The sequence below is a fragment of the Oryctolagus cuniculus genome, chromosome 20 (assembly GCF_051225735.1).
Source record: "Oryctolagus cuniculus isolate XC-2025 breed Fujian yellow rabbit chromosome 20, ASM5122573v1, whole genome shotgun sequence".
NCBI classification, from domain to species: domain Eukaryota; kingdom Metazoa; phylum Chordata; class Mammalia; order Lagomorpha; family Leporidae; genus Oryctolagus; species Oryctolagus cuniculus.
In genome coordinates, this window is record NC_142886.1 from 54433132 (window position 1) to 54451657 (window position 18526).

The following is an 18526-nucleotide window of genomic DNA, read 5'->3' on the forward strand; positions in this document are numbered from 1 at the left end:
ATGTCCAGTGTTTTTCCCTCCTGAGTCCAGGCAGGGAGCCCCCCAGGAGGGTCCCAGGACCTAGAGAATGAGGAAGTCCCTGTAGGCTTCCCAGGTGCCTGCAGAAGCTCAGCCTGAGACACAACTGAGCTGCAAGTATATTCCTGAGTGCTGTGACGTTCACACAGGGACCACAGACTGTTTCAGGATTAAAGGAAAATGGAGATTGGGTATAAAGTCTGTTAGAAATGATGCAGAACACTCACAGTTTAAAATAAGATGGTTGGTTCAGTTCAGCACAGTCGCTCATTTTGAAAGGAGAGAGATACTTAAATAGCAGATTTTTAAACTCAAACCCTGGCTCAGCTATTGCTGGATTGAAAGGGAAAAGTAAAATTGCCCTAAAGTCGGCAGTGTCCTAAGAACTCTGTCCTGACTCAGGCTGGACAACACTCACGAGGTCCCCAGATTGTCCCACATCTCTGATACTGGAGACCACTGAACCTAAATTCGTTCATGTAGGACTTCTCCTGTCACATCAGAGAGTCAGTACAGGGTCAAAATCATCAAAGAAGAATTCTTCCCTCAAAACTGTTGCAGGAGAGGAAACCCCAATTCCCTGACAGGAAACCAGGGCTTGGGCTCCTTCTGCACCTGTGCATGACCAGAATCTGCGCTCGGCGCATCTTGTGCGCCCCCTGCATGGAGGTTTGTGTCTGGGCTCAGCCCTAGGGCCCCTCATGTGTCTCTCACACAGAAATAGGTGGCCGTGTCCATGGCAGTCAGACTAGTCATTTTCAGACACACCGTGTTCTCTTTGGTGTTTCTGGAGATGGTGAATCGGCCATTCACCCAGCTCGCGTACCATGTGCTACCACTACCAGTATTAATGTATGCGATCCACTCCAACCCCTTCCCTGGAGCCTGGCGGAACCAGTACATTGCGTAGTTGTCACTGAAGATGAATCCGGAGGCTTTGCAGGAGAGTTTCAGGGATCCCCCAGGCTTGAACAGGCCTCCCCCGGACTCCTCCAGCGACTGACACTGGACACCTGCAAACACAGATGACATGGTCAGGAAGCTGTCACTCACACTCTCTGTGTCTCTCACTCACGTCCTCTCCCAGACTCAGTGCCCCGCGTTCCCCATCATTACCTTTGAGCACAGCGACAAGGAGAAGCCAGCACAGCCCAGTCCCCATGGTGAGCGTCTGTGTTGAGTGCGAGCACTGAGTGGACACCTGGGAGTGCTGGGGCTGGAGCTCCTGTGCCAGAGCTGCAGAGTGAGGGCTGGGCTAGTTTTCATGGGTAGAGGGAGGCCCTATTTGCATGTGCTGCCCCTATATAGCTGGCATGGGGTCCGACGCCTCAGACAGGACAGTGTCCAGGGCAGACATAGTGTCCTGGGTGTGTAGTTGATGGCTATGATATGATTCAGATCATATGAATTTTTATGTTATCATAATTTTAAAAAGTTGAAGGCAATGACCTTGTTTCATCTTAATTCAGTGTGTATCCTTAATATCCAGTGTTAGCAATATCATGTCCCTCATTTATTTAAATAACCACTAGTTCCTTATCATCTATATAAAGACATTGGGACAGTGATAGAGAGAAAAGGGGTGAGAAAGACAGAAATGTAGTGATGGACAGAAAAGGTGACAATGGGAGAATTCTGCCTTTGGGTCGAGAATCCCACACATCCTAAATCTGCAACATCTAGGACTTAACCCTTCTAATACCTGAAGCAGAAAAAAGTTTCTGTGTTTCCCAGGTCCCTTGTAGGGGCTCATTTGCTCTTAGCATCATCCACAGTTTCCCATGATGCGTTACCAGGAAAAAGTGTGGGAAGCCGTGAGGCTGGGCTCAAGCAGCACTCTGATGGGAACACGGGTGGGGACTTTGCCAATTTTGTCGTAGTGCCTGCTGCCCACTTTTAAACAGATGAAGGACTGCAAGTGGATTCGTTTAAGGTTAACTATATTTTGTTTCTTATTCAACCATTGTATTAGTTTAAAACTGTTCCTGGGCTGGCGCCGCGGCTTACTAGGCTAATCCTCCGCCTTGCGGTGCTGGCACACTGGGTTCTTGTTGATCCAGGCGCCGGATTCTGTCCTGGTTGCCCCTCTTCCAGGCCAGCTCTCTGCTGTGGCCAGGGAGTGCAGTGGAGGATGGCCCAAGTGCTTAGACCCTGCACCCCATGGGAGAACAGGAGAAGCACCTGGCTCCTGCCATCAGATCACCACGGTGGGCCGGCCGCAGCGCACCGGCCGCAGTGGCCATTGGAGGGTGAACGAACGGCAAAGGAAGACCTTTCTCTCTGTCTCTCCATCTCTCTCACTGTCCACTCTGCCTGTCAAAAAAAAAAAAAAACTGTTCCTGAACACAGAACACTGTACGTGGAAGTGGGGTGTAGTGTGCTATTGGAATCTGTGTGTTGTAGAAAAGGGCACAGATCAACTCAGTGTCAGGCACATTTCTACCTCCTTTCCATCACTCTGTGTTAGGAGTTCTGGAGACATCAGTTCTAGTTATTGGTGGAACCTGTCATGGGTTGTAGTGAACTGAGTCAGCCCACAGTTGTGTCTACAGAATTATTCCTTCCTGTGAGTGGTGCTTTTGGCCCTGGTAGCAGTCGCCCTGTGTCCCCCTCTTCCCTGTTCTGTAACCATGAGTCCGAGTTCAGGTCAAACACTGGGTATGAAGTCACTGTGTCACAATTCACCCTCAGTCCTGCGTTCAGGTTGCAGCTATGTTCACAGTAGTTTAGTCTACAATAAAGCAAGTGTGCATAGAACAGTGAATGGATTCTTTCCCATTTGGACATGGAATATTATTCAGTATTAAGAAGGAGGTTGTTCTGTCATTAGGAAACGTGGGTCAGCCTGGAGCATAATGTGCTAACAGAAATAATCCAGGTAGATGTGGACACATAGTATGTGACATTAGTTATATGTACAGTCCACAAGCTTATTCTCACAGAGGGAGAAGTGCAATTGTGATCACTGTCTACCATGACCCAAGTGTTTGTCCCCTTCCAGCCCTGTGGGAAACTGGAGGAAATTCCAAGCTCCTGGATTCCGGCTCAGCCTTCCCAGCCTTTGCAGCCATTCACGAAGTGAACCAGTGCACGGAAGCCTCACTCTCCATCTGTTGGTCTCTTCTTCTCTTGATATAACACTGTCTCTAAAATAAAATACTTAAAATAAATTGAAGATTAATTATAAATATGATTAGGAGCCTATTTCCTAATGTTGAATGATCTCAAGCAACTGAATCCCAAGGGAAGAAATTAATTGTGTACATGCAGTGATGATAAGGTGGTGACAGGAGCAGCACTGGAGTGAGCCTGAGGGATTCCTGACTCCCGTGTCAGGATGCTTAGTGCTGTGTCCTAGTTTGGTTCCAGTGTCATATTCCTGACTAAGCCCCTCTGGGAGGCAGTAGGTGAAGTTCCAAATACTCCCATTTGGACACGTGGACAGAATTCCAAGCACCTGGCTGTCACCTGACCCAGCTGAATCTTTTGTAGCCATCTGGGAAGTGACCAGGAGTTAGAAGATCACTGTCAGTCTCAGTCTCTTTGCCTTTTTGGAAACATATGTGTGGGGCTCCATGGGATGCACAGCCATGGAGCCCCCACGTCAAGGTCGGTCTGATAGCTGTTGCTGTGTCTTTATCACAAGGCGAATGTTGCTAGTTTCGGTTAGGGCAATGCTTTCCCACGGTTGGGAATTTCCAGAGGAGTTGAGAATGTTGTAAACAACAAGATGGCGCCGAGGACTGTGCGGTGAGCCTGCCTGCTGTGTGACACCTCATCTGATCGGCCTGAGGTCGCGTGCATAATGCGTGAACAGACAGCAGATTGGAGTGTTCCGTGCATGGACTTGAGCCCGTTTGCAATTGGCCAGATTTTGTATATAAGCTCTGTGCTGAGGAAGGAGGGGGCTTTTCTGTCCACTCTCCTCCCTTCATTCTTTCTCTGTCGCTGTTATTTTCTCATTAAAAGTCTGCTGAAGACCGATAAGCTGCAAACAGTGTCGTTCCTTTGCGGGCAAGGGATCGACAAGTGGTTCCATGCCTCGGATTTGGACCACTTTCTACATGCAGGAATAGGTAAGGAGCAAAATGTAAGCGTGCGTGTGCACGGAAATCCAGCTGGGGAAAGAATAGAAACCGCGGTTCCGTCAAAGAAAGACGGGGAAATTAAGTGCCAGAAAAAAGGGTAAAGGAATCCCTTAAAAGGTGGGAGTACAAAGTGTTCAGAAATGCCAGGAAATAGGCAGAAACTTCCTTTTTACCTCCAAATGGACAATACTCCATCCACCACTAGGTTGTGCATGCTGTTGATCCACTTGTTAAAAGCTGTGGGGAAGCCCGTTAAAGCTGCTACAGTATGTGCATTCACTATGGCCATTGCCAAGAGGTCACCATGGTTTGTGGAAGGTGGCCAATTAGATGAGCAACAGTGGCGGAGAGTAGGCAGACAGTTGAGAGCAGCCAGAGAGCCGGTAGAAATACTTAGATTATGGCAACTCATTGAACAGACACTTCAGGACCCCACTGAGAGCATAGATCTTTTACTTGATGAAGGATGCGAGCTCCTAGAAAAGGTTCAGGAGGAGTCTCGGCATGATAGTCAGTCTAGTGACTGTGGTAGTCAGTGGAACAGGAAACAGATGGACAAAGGTCCCTGTAGGGACCAGCCACTGGATAAGACAAAGGAAAATTCAGTGAAGGACCATCCCCCATTGAGTGTGCCCCTGTGCTCAAGGGAGTCATCTCATTTATATCCCAGTTTGACTAGGCTAGCAAATTTGTCCTTAGAGGATGAACCGCCACCGCGGTATCGTCCATTGACTCTCCCTAAATTGGCCCCTAGGAAAAAAATAAAAAAGTTATAAAGACTCCATTACAGACACAGGGAATAGGGTTAAACAAGGCGAGCCATAGAATGGTTCATTAATGCTATAGGAATAGTCAGTCCTTGGTTCACAAAAGAAGTCGTAAATGAGCAACATTGGGATTTGTTCAAAACAGATTTAAATGTGCATTAAAAAAAAAAAAGCAAGCCGTGACAAAGGCTGTGAAAACTTTGTTGCAGATGTAAAAAATAGGGTTAAAGAAACAAACCGTAGAGCAGTTTATCAGTGCTGTTAAAACAATTAGTCCTTGGTTTGCTGAAGAGGGTGTTGTGGATAAGAAACACTGGGAGTAAAAAATATAGATCAGTGTACACTGGACAGCCCTCACCTTGCATTTAAATATTTCATTTGAAGTAAATGTTCTCTGTTATAAAGTTCATATTACTATGTAAAATGAAAAATTGTGGTAACAAAGTGTCCGGACTACCCATTCTGTTTTTGTTTTATGTACTAACTCTACCCCTATTATTGATAGGAATGCTTGAGCAGATTATGCTTGGTTTGCTTTACAAAAAAAAAATGTAAGTCAAAATATGCCGCAAGTAGTTAAGATTCCACACACCTGCAGAAATGTAATAATTACAGATAATAAGAGGCTAGTTCCCTCAGATATGTTTCAATTTATCCTTAAAACATACTGAATATTATTGTGTTTGATTGCTAAATGTAGATTTGTATAAAAATTTGTATTATATTCTTATGATGTATTAATTATGCCTATACCTTGGTACAACTCTAGGGCCAAATGTAAGGACAAATTTTTGGGATGGAGAGGCTTGTGTCTTTGTTTGGCTCTGATAAACAAGTAACTTGTCTGCCAGATGACCTTCTCCTGCTCCTTGGGAGCCTGGCCAGCTCCCGGGGAGGAGGATAAAGGAATGTTTTCTGATAAACAGGTGGGCATGCTTCGTGTCTTGGCTCTCTGGCCAAGATCCGGGACGGGACGCACTGCTTGCCCAACATCTTGGCAATGAGCCACCCTTGTCCTTGGGGGCTTTAAGGGGGAGCCGGAGCAAGCCTCTGCTGCTGCTGTTTCATCCCGGGGGAACACGCAGTCAAGCTGAACGTTAAACGTGCCCGTGATGATTACTAATGATGTTTAATTCTCAGTACGGATCCTTTTCTGGTGCTGTGTGAAAATTGCCTAGTAATGCCCATAGTACTGTAAATTCTACAAAACATAAGTACAACGCAGATATGGATCGATTGGCTATTGTGGCTGAGGTGTTCTGTAACAGTCCCTTTAATAAAAAATTAACAAAATAAATTAATTTAAAAAACAGAACATTCAGGACCTGCCACTCTACTTGGTAGGTCATTACAAAAATCAACAAGGAGGGCTATACCTGATAAATAAGGGTACTATCAATGTGGGCAACAGGGACATGTACAAATATTGTCCAAAAGTCAAACACCAAAAAAGCCCCTCCTCCTGGGATTTGCCCCCAGTGTAAAAGAGGAAGGCATTGGGCCAATAAATGTCACTCCAAATCTAATAAAAAAATTCATTAAATAAATAAAGTTCAAAAAACTAAAAGCGGGGCTGGCCCCAGGCCCCATCCCAACAAATTTTGGGGGCCATGACATTTGTTCCTCAACAGAACACCCTAAGTCCATCAATTTCCTCCATGGAGCCACAGAGTGTAGTGCAGGACTGGACCTCAGTGCCACCTCCTATACAGTATTGACCCCTGAGATGGGCCCACAAGGCCTCCCTACTGGGATTTTTGGTCCTTTGCCAACTGGGTTTTTTGGTCTCCTACTGGGCAGAAGTAGTATAACTATAAAAGGGTTACAGGTTTTTCCTGGAGTTATAAACACTGACTTTACTGGTAAGATAAAAATTATGACTCAAGCCAATAATGAAACTTTAACTCCAGGACAATGCATTGCTCACTTGATTCTGTTCCCCTTCTCTTCAATTGGTAAGTCTTTTTTAAATAAAAGAGAAAATAACTGTTTTGAATCTTCTGATGCTTATCGTATACAACCTATAACTGAGGACTGACCCAAATTTTTCTTAAAATTAAATAAAAAGTTATTCAGTGGTCTTTTAGATACTGGAGCTGGTGCCTCTGTTATTTCAGCAGCAAGCTGGCCCACAAATTAAAAAAAGAAAATTACCATAACTCAATTGCAAGGTATTGGTCAGAGTCAAAGATTAACACAAAGTTCCATATTGCTCCAATGGGAGGATAAAACATATATTTTGGCTGCATTACTTGTTAATCTCTGGAGACGTAATATTCTAACTCAAAAGGGGGCTTTAATACATAGTCCAAGTAAGATTGTTACCATTAACATACTTCAACAAGGTCATTTGCCAGGTAAGGGTTTAGGCAAACAACAACAAAGCATCACATCTCCAGTTACTATAACTGTCAATCATAACCAGAGAGGCTTGGGTTTCCCTTGATGGCTACTGGTCAGTCTGTGCCCCATACAAAAATTGAAATAAAATAAAAATCATATAATCCCGTGTGGGTGAATCAATGTCCTTTACTGCAAGAAAATATAAATACTGCACAGATATTGGTAAAAAAAAAAAAAAAACAATTAACAGCAGGACATATAGTTCCTTCTAATTCTCCTTAGAATAGTCCTATTTTTGTTATCAGAAAAAAAATCTGGGAGATAGCGATTGCTTCAAGGCCTTAGGGCTGTTAATGCTACTGTGGAAGTTATGGGGGCTTTATACCAGGTTTACCATTGCCTACTACAATTCCAAAGGACTCTTATATTGCAATAATAGATTTAAAAGATTATTTTTTATACTATACCTTTACATCCAAAAAATTGTCCCCGATTTGCTTTCAGTGTTCCATCAGTAAATTTTAAAGAACCTATGCAAAGATGCCTATAAAGGATCTTACCTCAAAAAATGGCTTATAGCCCTACTTTGTGCCAATAATTCATTAATGCTGCTCTTCAAAAAATTTGCAAAAAATATAGCAATTTATATATTATACACTATATGGATGATATTTTGATAACTGGACCCGAGAAATTTTTGGTGATACAATGTCTGACAGTAATAAGAGAGCAATTAACTGCTTTTGGTCTTAGCATAGCCCCTGAGAAAATGCAACTTCAATATCCTTATCAGTATCTAGACTTCCAATTATACCCATAAAAAATACTTCCACAAAAAGTCACCTTACAATTGGATTCTTTACAGACTTTAAATAAGTTTCAAAACTTCTAGGAAATATTAATTGGCTTTCTGCACATCTCCACCTCACAACAGGAGACCTTAAACCTTTATTCAATATCCTAAAAGGAGGTCAAGCTTCTGTAATTTGTGATGGTCACCATACTGTTATTAACACCTCTTTTTCATCTCTACAGCTAGTTAAATTAGCTGCTGTTGCACTTGCATTGCAGTCTACTTTGGATGTAGTGGTTAACATACACACCAATAGCAAATATGTGTTCCTATCGGTGCCTCAATTGAAAACGTGTTCATTCCTTCCTAAATCCTCAGCTGCTTCTCCTTTGTTTTCTCGCATTTGCACTGTCATTCGACGACATACCTGCTCTTTCTTTATAGGTCATATTCGAGCACATTCCAATCTTCCCAGACCTTTGGTAGAGGGTAACCATTTGGCAGATTCTGCTCTATGCATATATTCTATTAATACAGCAACAAAAGATCATGTTTTACATCATTTAAATGCTCATACATTATGCTTAAAACATAATATTACTCAAGAACAAGCTCGACAAATTGTAAAATTCTGTTCTACCTGCTCCATCCAGTTACCATTACCTCACTTTCGAATTAATCCTCGTGATTTATTCCCCCAATCAACTATGGCAAATGGATATCACCCACTTCATGAAATTTGGTAAACAAAAATAGATACATGTGTCTATTGATACTTGTTCTGGATTTATTTTTGCTTCCTTACATACAGGTAAAGCTACAAAACATGTTATTGCCCGTTGCTTACAAGCTTTTGCTTCCCTAGGAACTCCAAAACAGATTAAAATGGATAATGGACCTGCTTATATTTCTGCCTCTTTTAGAAATTTTTGTGTAACTTTCTATCTCATGTTACTGACATTCCTTATAATCCTCAGGGTCAAGACATTATTATACGTACACATCACACTTTAAAACAATATTTTAATAATATAAACAAAAGGGGGAGTTTAGGGTTCTTGCCCATTCTCCTAACAAATGGCTCTCACGTGCTTTATTCATTTTAAATTTTTTCACATTGGATAAAGATGATCGTTTTGCATCTGATCAACAGTGGCATCCACAAACAGCTGGGGTAAGAACAATGGTAAAATGGAAGGATCCTATCACCAATCAATGGAATGGACCTGATCCAGTACTGGTATGGGACATGGGCTCTTAAGGGATGGGTATTTTTATGCCACCAATTTGCTTTTACATTGTTAGCCCCTAATGATTTTTGCAACTGCTCATTGGGCCGTGTGGCCCCAATGCTAACATCTGTATTTCCAAAGGCACGACAGCGACGCTCGTTACCTGAGAACTGTGATGATGATGTCATCTTAATTGGAGACCTGCTTTCACCATGGCTATGCAGCTAGTGGGAGTTCCTGGATTGGTTTATGGAAATAATTGTGGACTACAAAGGCTTACACCTTTGGTGACCAAAACAATCAATCTTACTGCTACTGTGCTATCCAATATAGCTGAAGAATTGGATCAAGTTCGTTCAGGAGTACTCTTAAACCAAGCAGCTATCGATTATTTGCTGTTAAAAGATCATATAAGCTGTAAATCTGTTCAAGGGGAATGTTGTTTTAACATTACAATGCCATATATAGAGTCTGTTATTGATAAACTTAAAAGAGTAAAATGCAACATATATTTATTGCTAACCCACTATTCATTTGGAGGGTTTCAATGGATTTGTTGGTTATTAATGCGGGCTGGACCGTTACTGCTTTTCATACTTTGTATGGGATGTTTTCCGTGTGTTCTGCAATTTGTGCTATCTTCGCTACAGTCTGTATGGACTGACATTCATCACTTAAAACTTCGTACCAAACCTCCTTTGTAATCAAAAATAATTAATATTTGGCTGTATGTTTCATCTCTCACCTAATGTTGGGCTAAAATGGTACTCAAAATGGGTAAGACACTCCACATCCAGTACCTACCTAAGACAGGGCTCAAGTTAAAGAATGGGTCGCTATTGGTTGCTTGTTTGTCGTGGTACCACTGGGCCTTGCCTTCATTGCCAGATGGATCAGAGCCTTAGCACTCCGTCAGCAGAATACCAACTTGATAATCCAACAGGCTATGCTAGCCACCTTGCGATCTCACCCCAATAAAGAAGTATGGCTTAGCATGATGGAGCGGTAGTCAAAGACGGGTAAACACTGATGGGCGCTCCTAGCAACCTAAGACAGAGAGTAGGACAGGCTTCCTATTACCTCCATGACAGGTAAGCAGGTAGCGCGCCATTGGGTACCTAAGACAGGCACGTTTCCATGCCATTTAAATAATAAAGAAGGGGGAGATGTGGGGCTCCATGGGATGTGCAGCCATGGAGCCCCCACGTCAAGGTCGGTCTGATAGTTGTTGCTGTGTCTTTATCACAAGGCGAATGTTGCTAGTTTCGGTTAGGGCAATGCTTTCCCACGGTTGGGAATTTCCAGAGGAGTTGAGAATGTTGTAAACAACAAGATGGCACCGAGGACTGTGCGGTGAGCCTGCCTGCTGTGTGACACCTCATCTGATTGGCCCGAGGACGTGTGCACAATGCGTGAACAGACAGCAGATTGGAGTGTTCCGTGCATGGACTTGAGCCCATTTGCAATTGGCCAGATTTTGTATATAAGCTCTGTGCTGAGGAAGGAGGGGGCTTTTCTGTCCACTCTCCTCCCTTCATTCTTTTTCTGTCGCTGTTATTTTCTCATTAAAAGTCTACTCAAGACCGATAAGTTGCGAACAATGTCGTTCCTTTGCGGGCAAGGGAGCGACACATATGTAAATGCAAATATCTAAATAAGTGAAATAATATCCATAAATGTTTAAAAAAGATATAAAGGCAACATATAAAATATCTGGGACCATCATGCATGTCCATATTAGATGCACAATGAGACATCCCATCCTTCCTGTTAGAATGAGTATTATACAATCCAGAGCTGACAATCCATGTGGAGGAAGCTAGAGACGATAACTCTGGTACAAGATCGAAGTCAGGTAAACAAGTAAATCTATTATGGAAAATCATCAAAACCGAGAAACAGAATTATCACAAGATCTTCAAACATCATTTCTGGGTAGAAGGAATATGAAATCCCAGGGAGGTGTCCAGGGGAACCGCAATCAATGTGGCAAACACCTCTGCTCTTCCATGTTCAACTAATGCAGCATCATTCACAAGATTCACACATACAACAATGGAACAAATGGACAAAATTATATTTAACAGGAAGTTTATATGGCATTAAAGATGAGGAAATTCTGTATTTTGGACAACTCGGATGATCCTGGAGAATAATGTCCACGGATAATGTGTCAGGGTAAGTACACTCTGCTAACCATGCAGGACAAGAAGACAAATAATACGTGATGCTGGATACATGGGATAAAAGGATGAAGTCACAGAGGCAGGAAGTATGATGGTGAAGACCAACATCTGAGCAAGGGAGGGGTAGAGGAGACGCTGGAACAAGGTCAGAGTTTCAGTCCCACAGGATCCACACACTGAGGATCTACTGTACAGCATGGTCAAAGCAGTGAAGGGAATATTGTGTCTACTGAATTCCAAAACAGGAGACAACTGACATTCTACCATGGAAAAATGTGGTTTTCTGATGAGCATGTCAATAAGTCTGACTTCATAACTCCTCTCAATTTGATACATTCCTTTTTCAACACGTATCATTATACCTCATAAGTCTGTGTTCAGGTGTTATTTATCAAACATTTATGATGAAAAATGATCACAAATGAAGATTCAACACTCTGAATACTTGTGTTGTGTTTGTCAATGTTTATGGAGATGATAAATAAAGGCAGTGTACTCAAGGCTTGGCAGCTGGAACCCAGGAGCATGGAAATACATCAGTGTTCCCACCTTGGTGATGGGGCCTCATAACACATCCATCATCTACTGTCTTCCAGGGTGCATTGTCAGTACAAGCATGGGAAAGCGTGTAAATGGGCTCCATGCAGCACTCTGATATGAGCCTGGGTGACTCACTCTGAAATATTAATGAAAGACTCCAAATGGATTGATGACACCAGTCAGCATAGACATGGAGTGAAGAGCAGAGACTATGGACACATGGTCTCTGGGACTGGCTCTTCCTGCAGCTGTGATTCAGCCTCAGGACACTGGTCATCATGCTGGAGTCACAGACACAGCTCCCTGTGATGTGGACTCCAGCCCCAGAGTGCACAGCCACTGTGTGTCCCACTTTCTGCTCTCCCTGAACCACAGCAAGTACAGGGGGTCTCACGACACTGGAGTAGAACCAGATCAGCTGGAAGTGCACACCCAACACTTTCCATTCAGTTATGACCTTGACTGCTGATGTCCAGTGCATTTCCCTCCTGAGTTCTGGTAGGGAGCCCCCCCAGGAGTGTCCCAGGACCTAGAGAATGAGGAAGTCCCTGTAGGCTTCCCAGGTGCCTGCAGAAGCTCAGCCTGAGACACAGCTGAGCTGCAAGTACATTCCTGAGTGCTGTGACGTTCACAGGGACCACAAACAGTTTTAGGATTAAAGGTAAAAAGGAGTTTGGGCATAAGTCTTTAGAAAGTGAATGTGGAACAACAACAGCTTAAAATAAGACTGCTGGTGCTATTTGCTTACATGCTCACTTTGATAGGAAGAGGGATGACTGAAATAATTGAAGTTAAAAAAACAAGACTCTGGCTTGACTCTCTCTGGGTTTGAAGGGAAAACTAAAAGTGGGCCCCTCACTGTGTCTCCCACGCAGTAATAGACGGCCATGTCATCCTCTGTAAGATGGTTCATTTGCAGAGACACCATGTTCTGGGCGTTGTCACTGGAGATTGTGAATTGGCCCTGCTACCACTACCAGGATAAATATATGTGATCCACTCCGGGACCTTCTCTGGAGCCTGGTGAACCCATCTCATGCTGTAGCTACTGAAGTCTAACCCAGAGGCTTTGCAGGAGAGTTTCAGGGATCTCCCAGCCTGGACCAGGACTCCCCTGTACTCTACCAGCTGCTCCTGACACTGTACACCTGCAAACACAGATGTCCTGGTCAGGAAGCTGTCGCTCACACTCTCTGTGTCTCTCACTCACGTCCTCTGCCAGACTCAGTACCCCACATTCTCCATCATTACCTTTGAGCACAGCGACCAGGAGAAGCCAGCGCAGCCCAGTCTCCTTGGTGAGCGTCTGTGTTGAGTGCGCTCACTGAGTGGACACCTAGGAGTCCTGGGGCTGGAGCTCCTGTGCCAGAGCTGCAGGGTGAGGGCTGGGCTGGTTTTCATGGGCAGAGGGAGGCCCAATTTGCATGTGCTGCTGCTATATAGCAGGTATGGGGTCAGACGCCTCAGACAGGACAGAGCCCAGGGCAGACGTGGGTGACCTGGGAACTTAAGTAGCCAATTACTGCCTTGGAATGTGGTATTTGCTGTGGGATTATGGACAGATAAGCATTCTGTTCACCTGTATTTTTATTTATTTTTATAAATATTTATTTATTTAAAGTAAGAGTTACACACAAAGAGAAGGAGAGACAGAAAGATTAGAGAAAGAGGTCTTCGATCCTCTGGTTCACTCTCGAATTGTCTGCAACAGCTGGAGCTTAGCTGATTGGAAGCCAGGTGCCAGGAGCTTCTTCCAGGGCTCCCATTTTGTTCCAGGGACCCAAGGACTTGGATTATCTTCTACTACTTTCCCAGGCCATAGCAGAGAGCTGGACTGGAAGTAGAGCAGCTGGGACTTGAACCAGTGACCCTATGGGATTCCGGTACTGCAGATTTGGTCTGTAACATACTGTGCCACAGCGCTGGCCCCACCTTTATTTTTTTATGAAGATCATTCTGGTGAGTATATTCTGCCAGAAACACAAATGCCACGTTTTTCTCATACGTAGGAGCAAACACAGATGGAGAGCATTAGAAATGTGTGGGGTGTGTTTCTTGGGAGTCCACAGATAGAAACACTGTTCACCGAATAAACCATCTACGTGACAGTGTGCCCTCTCCCTTCCCTTTATGCCTTTTCCAGCCTCCTACTACATGAAATGAATAATTCTATTCAGGAAGGGGACGTTTGTGTATGTATTTAAACTCTACTCATGAAGTGATTACAGCTAAATGTTAAAGGTCATTGAATCTGAATAAATATAAATATGTGCATATTTATTTACAAGTCAGAATGCCACACACAGAGAGATGGAGAGACAGACAGGGAAAGACCCCACTGCTGGATTGCTCCCCAAACATCCACAGAAGCCAGGCCTTGCCCAGGTCAAAGCCAGCAGCCTGGACCTCCACGCAGGTCCTCCAGGTGGGAGGCAGGGCCCATGACCTTGGGCCGTCGTCAGCTGCCTCCCAGGTGCATGAGCAGGAAGCAGCGCCTGAAGTGGAGAGGCTGGTTCTTGAGCCATCACTCCAGCAAGGGTGTGGGCTCCCAACAAGGGCTCAGCTCACTGCACAACAGTGCCTGCCCCTGTGTTGTGTCTGCACAAGCACAGAAATGTGATACTGGCATGAGGGATACCTCCCTTGAACACGTGCACAGTTACTGAAGGAATCACAGACAGGCTGTGCTGTGTCCAGGGGCTCTAGTCTGGTAGGAGGCACCTCCACACTCTACACCTCTGTTCCTCACACAGGACTTCCCACTCCACCTAACAGCTCCAGGAGCGATGTGCGCTCTGTACCGTCATTGGTTGTGGTTGTCCAGTTTTCCTAATGATTTTGTTAATGTGCTGTGAAAGGTTGAAATATGAGTTTTTTGTGTATATGATGTTAAATTGTGACTGGGTGGGATTTATGTAAGAGCAATCTTTGAAGATACTGGTACATGAAAGCCTCTTAAGGATGTGTTTCTTCCATATTTGAAGTCGAATGTCACTGAAATCACTATAAAAAAGGGAATTCATGGCTTTTTAGGTTTTAGTGTGTGTGTGTTAAGAATTGAGTACACATCAAAACATCTGTGTGCTGAATATTAACACCAATGAAATATCAGTTATGGACAAAATGTGCTTGTCCATGAACTCCCACCCCAAACGTTCACCAATCTCATGCTTTAGTTCTGACAAGATCAGGACAGATAATACTTCCAAGGTCCACATTTCCTCGATTGTTTGTGTTTTGATGTTATTTCCTTACAACATGGCTGAACAGAAGCACAGTATTTCAACTGACTGGCCCATCCAAGAATCTTATATGGTGGGAATATGAAACCACAATCCTAGTTGTTGGAGGGTAAATAAACAGATTTCTAATTAGTGTTGGTAGAGGATGGTTAGTGGAGAGGAGATGAGCAGGAGGGCTTAGTTAGGTATCTGGTGCCCTTCACCCAAAAAGAATGAACAGCACAGGCCAAATCCAGGTTGCACTGGATGTTCAATGCCAGACTCAGAATGCAGAGACCATGATGTCACCAACACAGGGCCCTCGGGTGGCCTACAAAAATGGAATGGAGCCCAGGGCATCCACCCTCCCATCTCTCCAGGGGAGACAGAACTGAACCTAATGGTCTTCCCTGGTAGGGACAGATAAGCAGGAGGCCACAGCCTCCCATGAACACTGCAGACACCTGAGTCCCAGCTGATGAAGAAGCTCAGAGTCCTCACAGACCTCAGCCCAGGGGGAAGATCTCCCAGGGGACCCATGCCAATCATTCACAGGAGCAACAAAACCATGACATAGCCTGGAGGAAATTTAGCAAGGGGGTGAGTGATGTCTACATGAAAATTCTGAATCAAGTTTCAAGATCCTGTCTCTGGCCTGGCTCACTTGGGCATTGTGACCATTTGGGGGAGTGAACCAGCAGTTGGAAGATCTCTCTCTGTCTCTCTCGCTCTTCCCCACCCTTTCTCTCTGTCTCTCCTGCTTCTTTCTCTGCAACTCTGCATTTCAAATAAATAAGTAAATAAGCAAACAAGGCTTGATCTCAAAAACCCTGGGAAATGTTAATGGAATAAAATTGTTGGGGCCTGTGTGGTGCAGTGGGTGAAAGCCCTGGCCTGAAGTGCTGGCATCTCAAATGGGCGCTGGTCTAGTTCTGGCTGCTCCTCTTCCCGTCCAGTTCTCTGCTATGGCCTGGGAAAGCAGTAGAGGATGTCCCGAGTCCTTGGGCTCCTGTACCTTGTGTGAGACCCAGAAGATGCTTCTGGCTCCTGCCTTCGGATATGCAGAGCTTTTGGCCATCTGGGGGGTGAACCAGCAGATGGAAGATCTCTTTCTTTGTCTCTACCTCTCTCTGTAACTCTTTCAAATAAGAAAATAAATCTTTAAAAAATTGCCAAATGATGCTCCTTCATACAGGGAATATGAAGTCTGAGGGATGTGTCCAAGGATTCTGATGGCACCATGTCTAGTCATTTGCAGTCACATGTCCAATACAGTGACCTCATTCACAACTTAGTTCATCTAATTCAGTGAAATTTTCATTGAGGAATGATTGGATAACTGAACAATTCATACTGTCATATTTCAAATGGTATTGTATATGCCAATAAATAGGTTCAATTCTGTCATTTGGGACAATTGGAGGGATTATGGACATAATAAACTAAATGAAAATATGTAGGAAATCAGAGAAAAATAACATGTGTGAATGCTTATGCGCAGTAAACGTTGAGCCCATACAGGTGGGAAGTTCAATGGTGTTCATCAGAGGCTGAGCATGAAAAGGAAAAGGGGAGACGTTAGTGCAAGGTCCCCGAGATTCAGGTTGAGAGCAGACACTCAGTTAGTGACCCATGCACAGTATAGCGACAGTAGTTAAGGAAACACACTGTGCATTTCAACATTCCCTGCAGAATGGACGAGGGCCAACCTCTCACAGCAGATGATAACATGGGTGATGTATGAACACGTTAGTGAGTCAAAATTCCTAACCCACAAGGGGTGCACTATTCACCAGGACATTTCATTGATACTCCTATCTGTGTTCAATTCTTATTTATCAAACATTTATGGCTAGGAAATGGAGCACGTGCATTGTGAAGAGTCAGTGTTCAGTACACTATTATTGCACGTGCTTATGTTCTTATTTTCAGATGGTAAATAAGTGACATCCTATCCTTTCATGATATTGACTACACAGCTACGAGAGCTGCGCTGTTCTGAAACACAAGAGTTTGTCTCCTGTGCAGCTGGACGTGATGACCCACAGCTCTGTCGTCCTCACTTGCTCCCTTCCCAGGGTAAGGGTCATTCATTCATACTCAGACCCATTCTTCTTTCACATTGGGTGCTAGGACACACTTCCCTCAACTGTCTACTAACTTTAGGACGAGTCTCCCAATGTCACTTTGAGTTCAAAAAGCAATTTTGGGACCAGGGAGTCCTGGGGCTGGAGCTCCTGTGCCAGAGCTGCAGGGTGAACACTCCGTGTTCTGGTTGGTGTTTCTGGAGATGGTGAATCGGCCATTCACCAGGTCGAGTAGTTTGTGCTACCACCAGAATTAATTTATGCAATCGACTCCAGCCCCTTCCCTGGAGCCTGGTGGACCCAGCACATTGCATTGCTACTGAAGATGATTCCAGAGGCTTTGCAGCAGAGTTTCAGGGATCCCCCAGCCTGGACCAGGCCTCCCCTGGACTCCACCAGCTGCTCCTGACACTGGACACCTGGAAACACAGATGTCCTGGTCAGGAAACTGTCACTCACACTCTCTGTGTCTCTCACTCACGTCCTCTCCCAGACTCAGTGCCCCACGTTCTCCATCATTACCTTTGAGCACAGCGACCAGGAGAAGCCAGCGCAGCCCAGTCTCCTTGGTGAGCGTCTGTGTTGAGTGCGCTCACTGAGTGGACACCTGGGAGTCCTGGGGCTGGAGCTCCTGTGCCAGAGCTGCAGGGTGAGGGCTGGGGTGGTTTCATGGGCAGAGTGGGCCCTATTTGCATGTGCTGCCCCTATATAGCAGGCATGGGGTCAGACGCCTCAGACAGGACAGTGCCCAGGGCAGATGTGGTGTCCTGTGGTGTAGGTTGATGGCTATGATAGGATTCAGATCATATAAATCTTTACGTTATCATTGTTGTTTAAACAATTGAAGGCAATGACCTTGTTTCATTTTAATATGTGTGTACCCTTAACAATCCAGTGTTAGCATGTCCTTCATTTTTAAATAACCATTGGTTCATTTTTAACTATTTGAATAACATTGGAATAGTGACAGTGAGAGAAGGGGTGAGAGAAAGAGAAATGTAGAGATGGACAGAAAAGGTGACAAAGGGAGATTTCCACCTTTGATTGACAGCCCCAGACATCCCAAGTGCCTACAACATCGAGGACTTAGCCTTTCTAAAACCTGGAGCCCAAAACTGCGACTTTGTTTCCCCCATCAGTGGTAGGGGCTCATTCACTTGTAGTGTCATCTACAGTTTTCCAAAATGCATTATCAGAAAAAGTGTGGGGAGTCATGTGGCTGAATGATTCATTCTGATGGGAACACGGGTG

At 44.5% G+C, this 18526-nt stretch overlaps 1 pseudogene; it reads right to left on the reverse strand.

The window, feature by feature from the left end:
- Positions 1–717: 717 nt before the first annotated feature.
- LOC103346599 (immunoglobulin heavy variable 3-23 pseudogene) lies at positions 718–1180 on the reverse strand (annotated as a pseudogene).
- Between the last annotated feature and the right edge of the window lie 17346 nt (positions 1181–18526).